At 40.3% G+C, this 11,177-nt stretch overlaps 1 long non-coding RNA gene across 11 annotated transcripts; it reads right to left on the reverse strand.

Moving 5' to 3' along the window:
• Nucleotides 1-1,120: 1,120 nt before the first annotated feature.
• LOC125509102 lies at nt 1,121-10,156 on the reverse strand. 11 transcript variants are annotated; one of them, XR_007283960.1, is made up of 12 exons: nt 9,558-10,155; nt 9,425-9,473; nt 8,946-9,010; nt 8,189-8,307; nt 7,273-7,401; nt 4,117-6,421; nt 3,977-4,029; nt 3,828-3,897; nt 3,124-3,186; nt 2,609-2,776; nt 2,197-2,321; nt 1,121-1,390 (listed from the first exon to the last, which is right to left on the reverse strand). It is a non-coding gene; the product is annotated as an uncharacterized LOC125509102 (long non-coding RNA). The 11 variants fall into 11 exon arrangements; XR_007283963.1 differs by lacking the exon at nt 2,609-2,776 and having other exon boundaries at nt 1,123-1,390; XR_007283958.1 differs by lacking the exon at nt 1,121-1,390 and having other exon boundaries at nt 1,426-2,321.
• Nucleotides 10,157-11,177: the final 1,021 nt, after the last annotated feature.

An 11,177-nucleotide genomic window follows, 5' to 3' on the forward strand; every position in this document is an offset into this window, starting at 1 on the left:
AAAACAAACGCATGCTCAAGAGGTAGCAGGCCCCTGGCTTGTAATATGAAGCTTGCATAACTTCCATTTGTGTTTAGAGTTGTGTTGTGATATCTTCCCATGAATCCCTGATCTTGATCGTACATGTTTGCATGTATGATTAGTGTACGATTAAATCGGGGGTGTCACAGATCACCACTGTTTGCTAGGCTTGTTGTCGGAGATGCTACTCCTTGCAACTATACGGCTGGTCCTGAGTGTTAAGGAATATTATTATTGGTCTAGGAGTCCTTATTAGTTTATGTTTAGTTTCACTCACACCTTAAGTCATGTGTAATATGCCCCTTGGGCCTTGAATAAAGATAAGTTGCTTTCCTAACATGGTATTAGAGCTTTAGGGTTTTTTTCGCATGCGCAACTTGTGTTGGTCCGCCTTCAATAAAGATAAGTTGCTTTCCGAACACTGAGTACATGATGAGTTACTACCTTGCGGATGACATCTATCCTCCATGGGTCACATTTGTCAAAAAAAATCCCCGTTCAAAAGGTAACAAAAGTTCTCACTTTGCAACACGTCAAAGAGTGGATTAGTAAGGATGTGGAGAGTGCTTTCAGGGTGCTTTAGAAGCGCTTTGCAATCATTTGTGGCACTACCAGTATTGGAACTCCAAGGTTCTATGTAAATCATGACTTGTTGCATCATCTTGCATAACATCATCACTGAAGATGAGAGAGACAGGCCTGAGAACTTTCGGTACATCACCAATGGTAATCCCATAGAGCCAAAGCACGATCCTAATAGGATCCAGGCATTCCTCAAAGCGCACCATAGGATCAAGAACCGAGAAGTTCATACCCAGCTCCAACATGATCTTGTTGAGCATTAGTGGCATCTCCATAGCACTTCATAGTTGTTCTTTAATTTTATGATGTTATTTACTTCACTTGAACCATGTGGTGTGCTTGAATTTGAATAATTTGGTTTGTAAACTATGAAGTTGTAATATTCATCAATTGTGTGAAACTTATTTATTATGTTTGGTTTTCATATGGGTGCTAATATGTAGTTGCAGTGTATTAAGTAAACTAGAATTGTAATACTTTGACAAAAAAGAAAATTTTACTCCACTAAATTTAGGGGGTCGTCTAGAACCAATCAAAACTTAGTGGCGTAAAAATACTCCACTACGGTTTACTCAGCCGTTTACTCCTGTATTTTTTAGGGTTTCGGCATTACAAATAGTATTCTGTGTGACCTATGCCTGAAACTACTATCAGGATAAAACACATAAATGAACTATGTAATATATTGGGTACTCAACATATTGTTTGCTAAAGATGTCTTCAGGACTTCTCAGGTTTCCTTTTCTCTTGACTTCTCCAAACAGAGTATATTAATCCAGAAAGATGTCTAGAGCAGATAATATCACAGAGGGATTAGCAGACCCCTGATATAAGTTGAATGTACAAAAATATGGTGCTTAAAAAATAAACCATAAGACATAGGATTTATGTGCAAATACAAAAAACAACAACTGAGGGCTATAGTACGGTGATATTTTCTTTTCATAAATATGCAAGGGCATATGTACTGGCAGTGATCTCTGTACCTAAAATAATCTAAACTGAAGTTCACAACCCCTCCAAACCAAGATGTTCCTTTCAACATACCATAGAAAGGACCACACCATACAATCAGATTGAGAAACTTGGTTACGATAAGCCCTTAACTTCTTTACTTAACATGAACATGGTGCAGTCTTAATTTAAATTAATTCTTGGTTACATCTTATCTTGGATTAAAATCATTTCCATGATAGTAAACTTCAGATGAAATGAATGCCTAGTCAAATCTTTTAACACGGGACCTTCCATAGATTATACGTGTCCTCCATGAGGGAAAATAATGACCTAGAGATGCATCTATTGTCATTAATCATGGTATATTGTGTCCAATTATACAAAAAATTGTTGATTACAACAGTATCATACACCTAATTTGACAATATTTTAATCTTTCAAAATTATAATACAGAGACCAACTTGCACTAAAGGTAGTGACCAAGAAAAAATGATGGTGTGAAATATGCAAGGAAGACTAATTGCGTAGAGCGCGAGCACCAGAGTACTCAAAAAATAACTGTAGGCAGTGTACCCCAAGAAAATCAGTGGCCAATTGATGCAAAGATCAGGGGGAAAAGAGAGAAAATCACCGACTTGCTTGCATGCTGTCCATGTTCACCCCATCTCGTACTCCGCTTGTAATCCTCCTACTCCACACCCCACTCTACTCCGACTAGATCGGGATCGCGCCTTGGCGCAAGGGTGCCGGTCCCAACACTCTGATCAAGCGGATAATGCTAAGTTGAAGGAATCCAGGTTTTGCATATGTATTCATATAGAATAACAATAAAGTTAAGAAGAAACATTCAATTGTAATAGGAACAAGACATAGTGGTGCTTAATATCAGCATGAGATTAGAAGTCAGAATCGATTTCAGTGTGTTCATAAGACCACAAAATATAGCCACTCGGCATGAAGTTCAATACCAAAAGTGCAGCCGCTCGACTGAATCTCTAATTCTTAGGTATGGTAAGGTAAAACAGCAAACCCAGAAAACTATCTTACATTGTAAGTAGTAAAAGAACGATAAAAGGTGATAACTAAAGGAGAACAGAGAGCTCTTCTTCAGGTAGTATATGTGGGCTTTGCTGCTCTGAGTTTTGTAGTTGTGCCCATTGCCCCTTAGTATCCACAGTACACAAGAAACATTAACTAAAACCAATTTCACATAACCTGAAACCGCAAAAAAGACAACCTGGGTGTGAATACTCAAAGCTTGGAGACCAAAGATAAAAACCTGCTCTGAAGAAAGAAGTTCGTAAATGAGATTCAAAATAAATGGGTCGTCTCATTGGTTTCGTAAATGATATGGAAAAAATCACCCAATGCGTACAATCTACTGTTGCTTCATACATAACACATGCTTTTCTTAGTTAATTTGTTACCGCGCATAAAGACAAACTTGAGTTATTCTGTTCAAACATACAACCAGAAGAAGCTGAAAATATTGCATATTTAAAAGCACAAGATGTACAACATGCAGAAACAAATGATGCTTAAGCCTGTTAAGGAAACTGTACCATTTCAGCATCAGAACCTTTCAACTTTAGAGAGTTCCGAATAATATATCTAGCAATTGGGTCCTGTAGATGATGTAACAAATTTTGTAATGTAATTGCTTAAAAGAGTTAGCTTTGTTAAGGCACCTAATATCCAACTTTAGCTTTCTTACAGAAGAACTGACCAAAGTATTCTCTAGACAACAATTCAACAAAATTTAAGCAAATAATGAAAGTAATCATGTTTATTTGTCATTTTGAAAGGTTATGTTACTTCCAGAAACCACACCTCCATCAATATTTTCTGTCTGGCCATGGTGTAGATTTGTTCATGTTGTGTTGTTTTTCATTTGCTCTTGACTGTTATATTTTGTCAGACAGAGAAAAAGCTAGACAACCAACAAATAAAACCAGGCAATAAAGATGTACTTTGTCAAAAAGGAGACAATGCCAATACCTTGTTTCACAGTAAAGCGCCAACAAAACAACAAAGACAAAGAAGAATCTGCTCTTTGGAACCTAACCAGACCTAAGAATCTCTCTTTGACAGCAAGGCACCAATAAAACAACAAAAGACTAAAAAAAATCTCTTTAGAACCTAGCTAGACCTGAGGATCTCCTAAACAAGAAGAAACCAAAAATCTTTGCGAGGCTAACAAATGCATGAATAAGAGCACAAGCAAGCGTAGGTATGGAGAACTGAGAATAGAAGAAAAGAGATCAACCTGCAGAGCGGCGACTGAAGACACATCAGGACAAATCGACCAAAGCCACGAGCACTCCCAGCAGACCAACCTGCAAGGGAAATCAGGCAAATCAAGGATGAGCTCCAGCCAACCAGATCTGGGACGGTCGAAAACGAACCAGCACGTACAGATCGAGGGTCACAACAACAGATCCGGCGCACAGACTGCTAGAATAGAGGAGCTGCAACAAACCCGATCTAAAATTAGTCAAGCACGGCCACAGCAATGAAAAAAATTGGATCCAAGAGAAGAGGCCACCTTAACAAACCTCGCGACACACCGATGCCATTGAATCCACGGCCCCAATCCGACACACCAAGCGAGCAGCAGCACGACAGGAATCAGCAAGGAGCAGCAGGCGCAAAAGAACAAAATGGATCAATCCAACATTCAGTACCTGAGAGCTAAAGCTATAATTTGTCAACCAAATGAAGCAAATGATTCACATTATACCTAATCCTATTTAAGTGCTAAAAGGTTACCATAGCTATTTCTAAATAACTGGATATGGAAGAGAAGTAGAACAAAAGCAACACATATGGCCTTTTGAATGATGCAACTACATCAATGCTACCTCTGAATATAAAATTAGCAGATTGGGACAACACATGTCTATAGAAAACAGAGAGATTAGCCAAAACCAAAAAGTGATGTTCTGTATAGAACACCGATTAGATCATGTGAAGTCTAAAGTAAGAGTTTGACACCAATAGTAGGAAAGACTTTTTTATCTCGAGCAAAACCGGTCAACAAAGACACATTTTTTCTGTAAAATGCAACCATTTCCCATAAACACTAACAACCCTCCATCTCTTTATTTCAGAATGAATTGATAGGAGGGGATGATATATGCACTAAGCACCACAAAGTTGTGTAACAATAAGAGGAAACACTGAAGAAGGAAGAGTCCAAGACGGTCTTCGGGTATCTTTGCATGAGGGAGGTAGAGATGCCTTGCTGGGAGAGGAGCGGGGTAGAAGTCCTCACTGTCGCCATCGGAAAGCATGTCCAGCGAGAAAAGACATGGTAGCAGGCCTATATCTGAAGAAAGTATATAACAACAATAAGTCAAACCATATATTATCCGAGAAAGACTGATCAATCTCTCTATCATCGTAACATTTATTGATAGGCCGCAACGGTTGTATAATGATCAGCCCCCAGACAGCATGAACAATATAAGTGACACACTCATGTAAGTAGGCATGAAAGAACATAATAAGTGCAAGCTGATGCAACTAACTGAGAATAAAGGAGTCACATCTAAAATACATGCAGGTTGTGGCGCAACATATAAGACATCAATATAATAAAACATTTGGTACATCAAAAGGAAATTGGAGTAATTGTTCAGTTTCAGTAAGTTTAGTATCGATGGCAGACCATGAAGATATACCAAAAGCAGTTGAGGTACATGCAGTGAACTAATTGTTCTGCAAGCACATCGCAAAGAGGAAATTTTTTAATCTGTTCCAGAAGCAAACCACAGTGGTTACCCAAGATAACATATCTGCATCAAGTTCATTACAAAGAGTAGAGTTGTAAGAAACCTATATAGTTCTACTAAGGCATACTACGTATTGATTGGTTCGGTTGCCTTGTCATTTGACTCCTCGCATGATGCGTTGAATGACCTGCTAGACATATTTTAAAGGATAATGCAATTATGCTAATCTAACATTTTTGTGACAACACATAACTAAGTGTGTAAACACACACACACAAAAATAGTGATCTTCCTTCGATGAAATGTGTATTGTAACACCAGCTACTAATGGGCAAACTGAACATTATATCAGGTAAAACAAATATAGAGCTCAACAGCTCGACAACCATCATTAGAAGAGATTCATGTCTCATATCTCAGGAAAATACAACGATAAAATTTGTTGATGCAAAACACTTTATCCACCAAAAGTTCATAGAAAAACTAATCCTATCAGACAATGTATTCTACACGTGACCAAGAATATGAAAATACCATATATACATTAAATCCCAGTTAGCGCAGTCAGTCGATTCTGCCAAAACAATCCTTTGGAATGGCCTCCCATCCACCTCCCAACATGACACAAACCAGGTCGAGATTAGAGTTGATCATCTTTTATTAAAAGAAGCAATTAGCAGTTCATGTAGTCTTATAAGTAAAGTTTGTAACCCATCATACAATTCATCTACATAGTTATACTTTTGGGCTCGAAGAACTATGTACTCCCTCTATAAAGAAATACCTATCTTATATACCTATCTTATATTTCTTTACAGAGAGAGTAGAAGATGCACCTTCAAATATAAGATACATATTTCTTTACAGAGGGAGTAGAAGACATGAACAATACATGTATTGGTTAATAACTAAAGGTGCGCCTTCAAATAAATACATTTAAGAAAAAGTAAAAATGAAAGGACAGATATAACGTGCTTCTGCCGGGGCAAGGACGACGGCAATGGCGAAGTGGACGTCCGACTCGGTGGCTGGCGCTTCTCCAGTCGTTGGCAACGGCGTGCTCTTTTGAGAAATATGTAGGCCTGCTCATGCACCTTGCACTATTGTTGTTGTCACTGGATCAGACCTACACTTTGATCAACAAACATAAAAACAAATAGAAGGACACATGTAAGCACAAACATTATTCAATATGTACACTACAACTTCTATGCAGTTAAGAATTTAAATTAGATGGCAAACAACATACATGGATTGAGCTCTTATTCAAAATAATGTTGCTACAAGCTTTCCTAATACGCTAATACTCATCATCTATAACCACATAAGCCAATCAGCACCATCGAGTGCCGATCAGTAAGAATGAGGGAAAATGGAAGTGGCTGGACAGGAGGTGTTCTCCTGAGAATGCAAATGCTTAATAAAATAAAACACTGCAGATTTGTTGTTCCCCTTCCTCTCCCTTCCTCAAGCTACTGTCTAACCAAAATATGGCAGGATTTGATCTTCGATTAGTTGCACGGAGATATCTTATGCAGAGTGTACTGACAGAAGCAGAATACACTGACAATGAGGGGCGGGGGGTCGCCCCAAGATGATCTGATTGTTAGTCACACACTGAGAAGCTAAACCAACAACAGGGTATTCGACCAATAACCTTATACATGTCATCGTTCATATAATCCAATTAACGCATTCTGAATTGCAAGATGAACTTCACAACTACATATTTAATTTACCCATGAATTGAACCAAAAGTTGCAGAAGCCATCCAGTTGGTCATTCTTCAAACCAGGTCAAAATAGATATACACTCCATAGGAGTGATTTAACTACTTACCACAAAAATCTCATATAAAAACACCCATCCAAACATATTATGCAGAGTATAATGACAGAAACAAAACATATTACTACGAACTGGTTGTGAACTTCAAGCCAATATATAAAACAACAGCATAAGAGACACGCAGCTCACCTGCTTGAGCTTGTCATCTTTGCAGCTGATGGCGGTACTATTGGTAACATTATGAGACCGATCATGGGCTTCTTTGTTTCAGTTTGACATCCCTATCTCCTGGTGTTTGCATTTTGGGAGCTTCAAGGTCTGGCAGAAGAACAAAATCAAAAGCTATTTTTAGGAGTAAACATAAGGATAGGAAAATATAATTATTTCCTCTTGACATACCACAACAGCACCCTACAGAAAATTTCATCGTGCATTTTGCATTTATTCAGCTAATACGACCCAGAAACAAAGAAGCAAGGACTTCAACAAATGAAGTGTGAAGATCAGGGACAAGCGGCAACCATGCCACTACTTTATGCGACAGATAGGAGTCAAGTTACATGCTACCAATTGTAATTCCTTGTATAATGAATAGTTGAACTTATTTTTAAGATGTAGACCTTGTAAGACACACACTGAATACTCAGGTGTCAGGTAGTCACAGTAATTCCTTTCAAGTGTAATGAAAATTCATTGGTGCTCTTCAAATAAAAAATAGACGAAAAGGAGAGAGCACAAATTTACATAAAAACACAGACGCAAAGAAGCATGAAGCAGAAATTCTGAATTTGAGCGCTACCATTTCACAGAGCTAAATTATGCTTCCAGACATCCATTTTAACGAACCCTAATTCTGAAGACGAATATAATATAAACTGAATGAATAGGCCAATTCAGTTAATCCAAGCAAACCAAAGGAGATTAAGCACTAAATTAGGCACCTGGCATAGTAAATAAAACTAAAGATGGCAGCCTAAAACAAACAGAACAAATAAACCAGATTAAGCACAACCGTCCAAATGAACCAGATTAATCTAAAACCCACTTACTAAATTGCACATAGATATAATAATCATAAAATACATGCATCACAGATTGAGCTCACGTTCTACAAGCGACCACATCTTTTTGACAGCCTACTACCCCAGCTAGACTCCAATGGCAATCTTCACAAACCATTTATGCAACGCCATTGGCTTGTTTGATAGCCTCAACAACACACACCTGCAAGCAGGACAGACAAACAAAATAGTAGGTCATTGGTATGACAAGGCCAAAAAGAAACAACATATAAAACAAGCAAGGAAGAAAAGGAGACCACAAAAATCCAAGCAGGGAATAGTACTCTTTGCCACTACCAATAAGAAGGCAATAAACAGATTCACTCATTTACAACCTGCAGACCAACACGAACGACAAGCACAAATAGACTAAATCAACTGTAATATCCTAAGAAATGAAAGTTTAACATTACCATTCTATACACAAGCTATAAAATTTATAATCATCGTGAGCCCTGCTTTATTGGCCATCCAATATTTATGGTACATATCAATTTATCAACAATTCCAAGCACTACAGATATGTGAACATAGCTATAATCCTTGACATCATCACATCAACATCAGAACTCCATTATTCATGTCAGCAGAAAGTAGATGTGTGACAAAAGGTCCATGGGCAAAACTAACTTACAACGAGAGATATACATAATTAAGCTTTAGAGCATTTGAAACACAAAGCGTCAGTCTGTACGAACATGGTAGTAATATAAAAGAAGAGAAGGTAAAATTGCCAAATACATTATATTGACAGCATCCACACCATGTTTCATGGTATAAGTAAAAGCTTGTTGTGGTTACCGAGAGGAAGGCATAATGGATCTTCTGTAAAGGCACCAACACAGGTACACATCACATATAGGCTCCTGAAAAAAATAAACCATGCTTAACAGTAACACAAGTGGGAATCAAGCAAATTGCAATATGCATGGTTTCGTTTGGGGCAAAATCAGTATATCTTCAGCCAAAGCAAACAAAACACACACGTATATACATACAGATATATCTTACCTAGCACATCTATGCATACACGGACATAGGTCAGAATATGGCCAACCAACCAAGCAAGGCAGGAAGCATGTACTTTGTAAAATATTAGCTAGATTCAAGGCTTTCCTCGGCAGCAAGGTACAAACAAAACAAGAAAGATAAAGAAAAAAATCTCTTCTTTGGAACCTAGCTAAACCTGAGAATCTCTCCCACAAGAAGAAAACAAAAATCGCTAATCCCACTCCTCAAGGTAGACCGTAGCACACAAGATTAGAGGAGAAGAAGCTCACCTAGCAGCACACGAAGAGGAACGAGGAGATATCTGAGATAGCAACCACCCTGCGTCAAAATTGAAGGCAAAATCAAAATCTGGAAGCATGGAGAACCTAGGACAGAGGAAGAACAGCTGTACAAAAAGATCACCTTAACAGGCATCATGCCACGCAGGAGCCATTGGAGCCCGATTCAATCTCCAGATCCGTTTGTGGCCTCGCTCTTCCTCCTGTCGAGGAGAAGGCAGGGACATGGCGACCGTGGCGCTAGGGGTAGCCTGGGCCGAGGGGACGGCGGGGAAATGGGTGGCATTCCACCTCATGATGTGCGGCGGCGGCCGGCTGGGCTCCGAGGCGACGGCGGAGACGACGAGAAGCCACGGCTGCGCCGACCCCCTGGGCCACGCCGCCCGCGCCGCGTGCCATACGCTGCCGCCTTTGCCTCGCCTCGCAATTCCTCCTTCCCTCCCGTGGGAGCCAGGGCCGGGGCGGGGCATTGGGGTTTGGGCGGCGCCAGATCGGAGGGGTGGATGGAGGGCAACGTGAGGGGAGGAGGCCGGGTGGCAGCGGGGAAGGAGGCAGTGGTGCCGGCGCTAGGGGCGAGAGGAGGAGAGGGAGGCGCGGGTGCGGGCGGCGCTAGGGGAGAGGAAGAGGAGAGGGAGGCAGGGGCGTGGGAGGAAGAAGGCAGCGGCTAGGGCACCACGGAGGCGAGCGAGGGAGGAGGCGGCTAGGTCTCGGTCAAATGGCGGCCCCCTTTTATGCCCCCAATACGCGAAAATGACCGGAATGCCCTGGTGGGGGCATGGTATACACATTTTGTTGCCATTACTATTCATTCCAGCAGTGTTTCTTCCAAATCCTCCCACATCTTGATCCAACGGTCTAAAATGCATCAAGTGTTTTGATCCGACGGCGAGAGTCGCTGAGCTATGAGGAGGTTTGTAGGAACATCCTTCTCTTATCTCTTGATGTGGCCACCGCTTCAGCTCCCTTAGCCTGAGCACATCTTCTCCGCATTACTCGTGGCGCAACTGTTCATGATGCGGTCCTGCGCGACATCCATGTTCGCCACGGCCAGGGTGGGGGCGCTCTCCAGCGGCGAGATCCATTGAGGATGTTGGGCTCGGCCTGGCCCAGCCCCACTGGACTCCTGATTTTGGTTGTTGTCTAAGGGAACGACCTCATGTGTCACACTGTCGTGGGCCTGCTCACGCATATAGCTATGCGTCAGCGCTGAGCAGAAAGGCCGCAACCGTCGGGTATACCACAGTCACGCTGGGTGAGCTAGGCATCTTTTGCATTACTATTATATATGCTGATGATATTTTTCTTTGTTTGTTTACAATGATAATATTACATTGATGGAAGTGGAAGCTTGATTATCTTATAACTTTCAAATGAAAGGGAAATCGTACTCAATGAGATTTAAACTCATGAGGAAAAAGGGGATACTAAATGGTATTGTAATTTGTATATATTTTCGTTATACTATCAACCTTAGCTACCGGAATTTATCGTCGCATTCAAGTGGTGGAAGGAAATATGTCTCGCTACGGGAATCTCACACATCATATATGATCGTGGAATGTGCATCACAACCTGTCACTTATTTTGAAGTTTATGGTTAAAAGTAAACACATTGAGGAAGTTACCATTGTATACACAAGGTGTGAAATGATTAAACTCGGGTACGTATATTTCATTTATTTGTATATAATAATACTAATATAGTGCAGGTTCATTGGAATTCTTTTCAAAACATGTTTACACA

The sequence above is a fragment of the Triticum urartu genome, chromosome 5 (genome assembly GCF_003073215.2).
Source record: "Triticum urartu cultivar G1812 chromosome 5, Tu2.1, whole genome shotgun sequence".
NCBI lineage: Eukaryota > Viridiplantae > Streptophyta > Magnoliopsida > Poales > Poaceae > Triticum > Triticum urartu.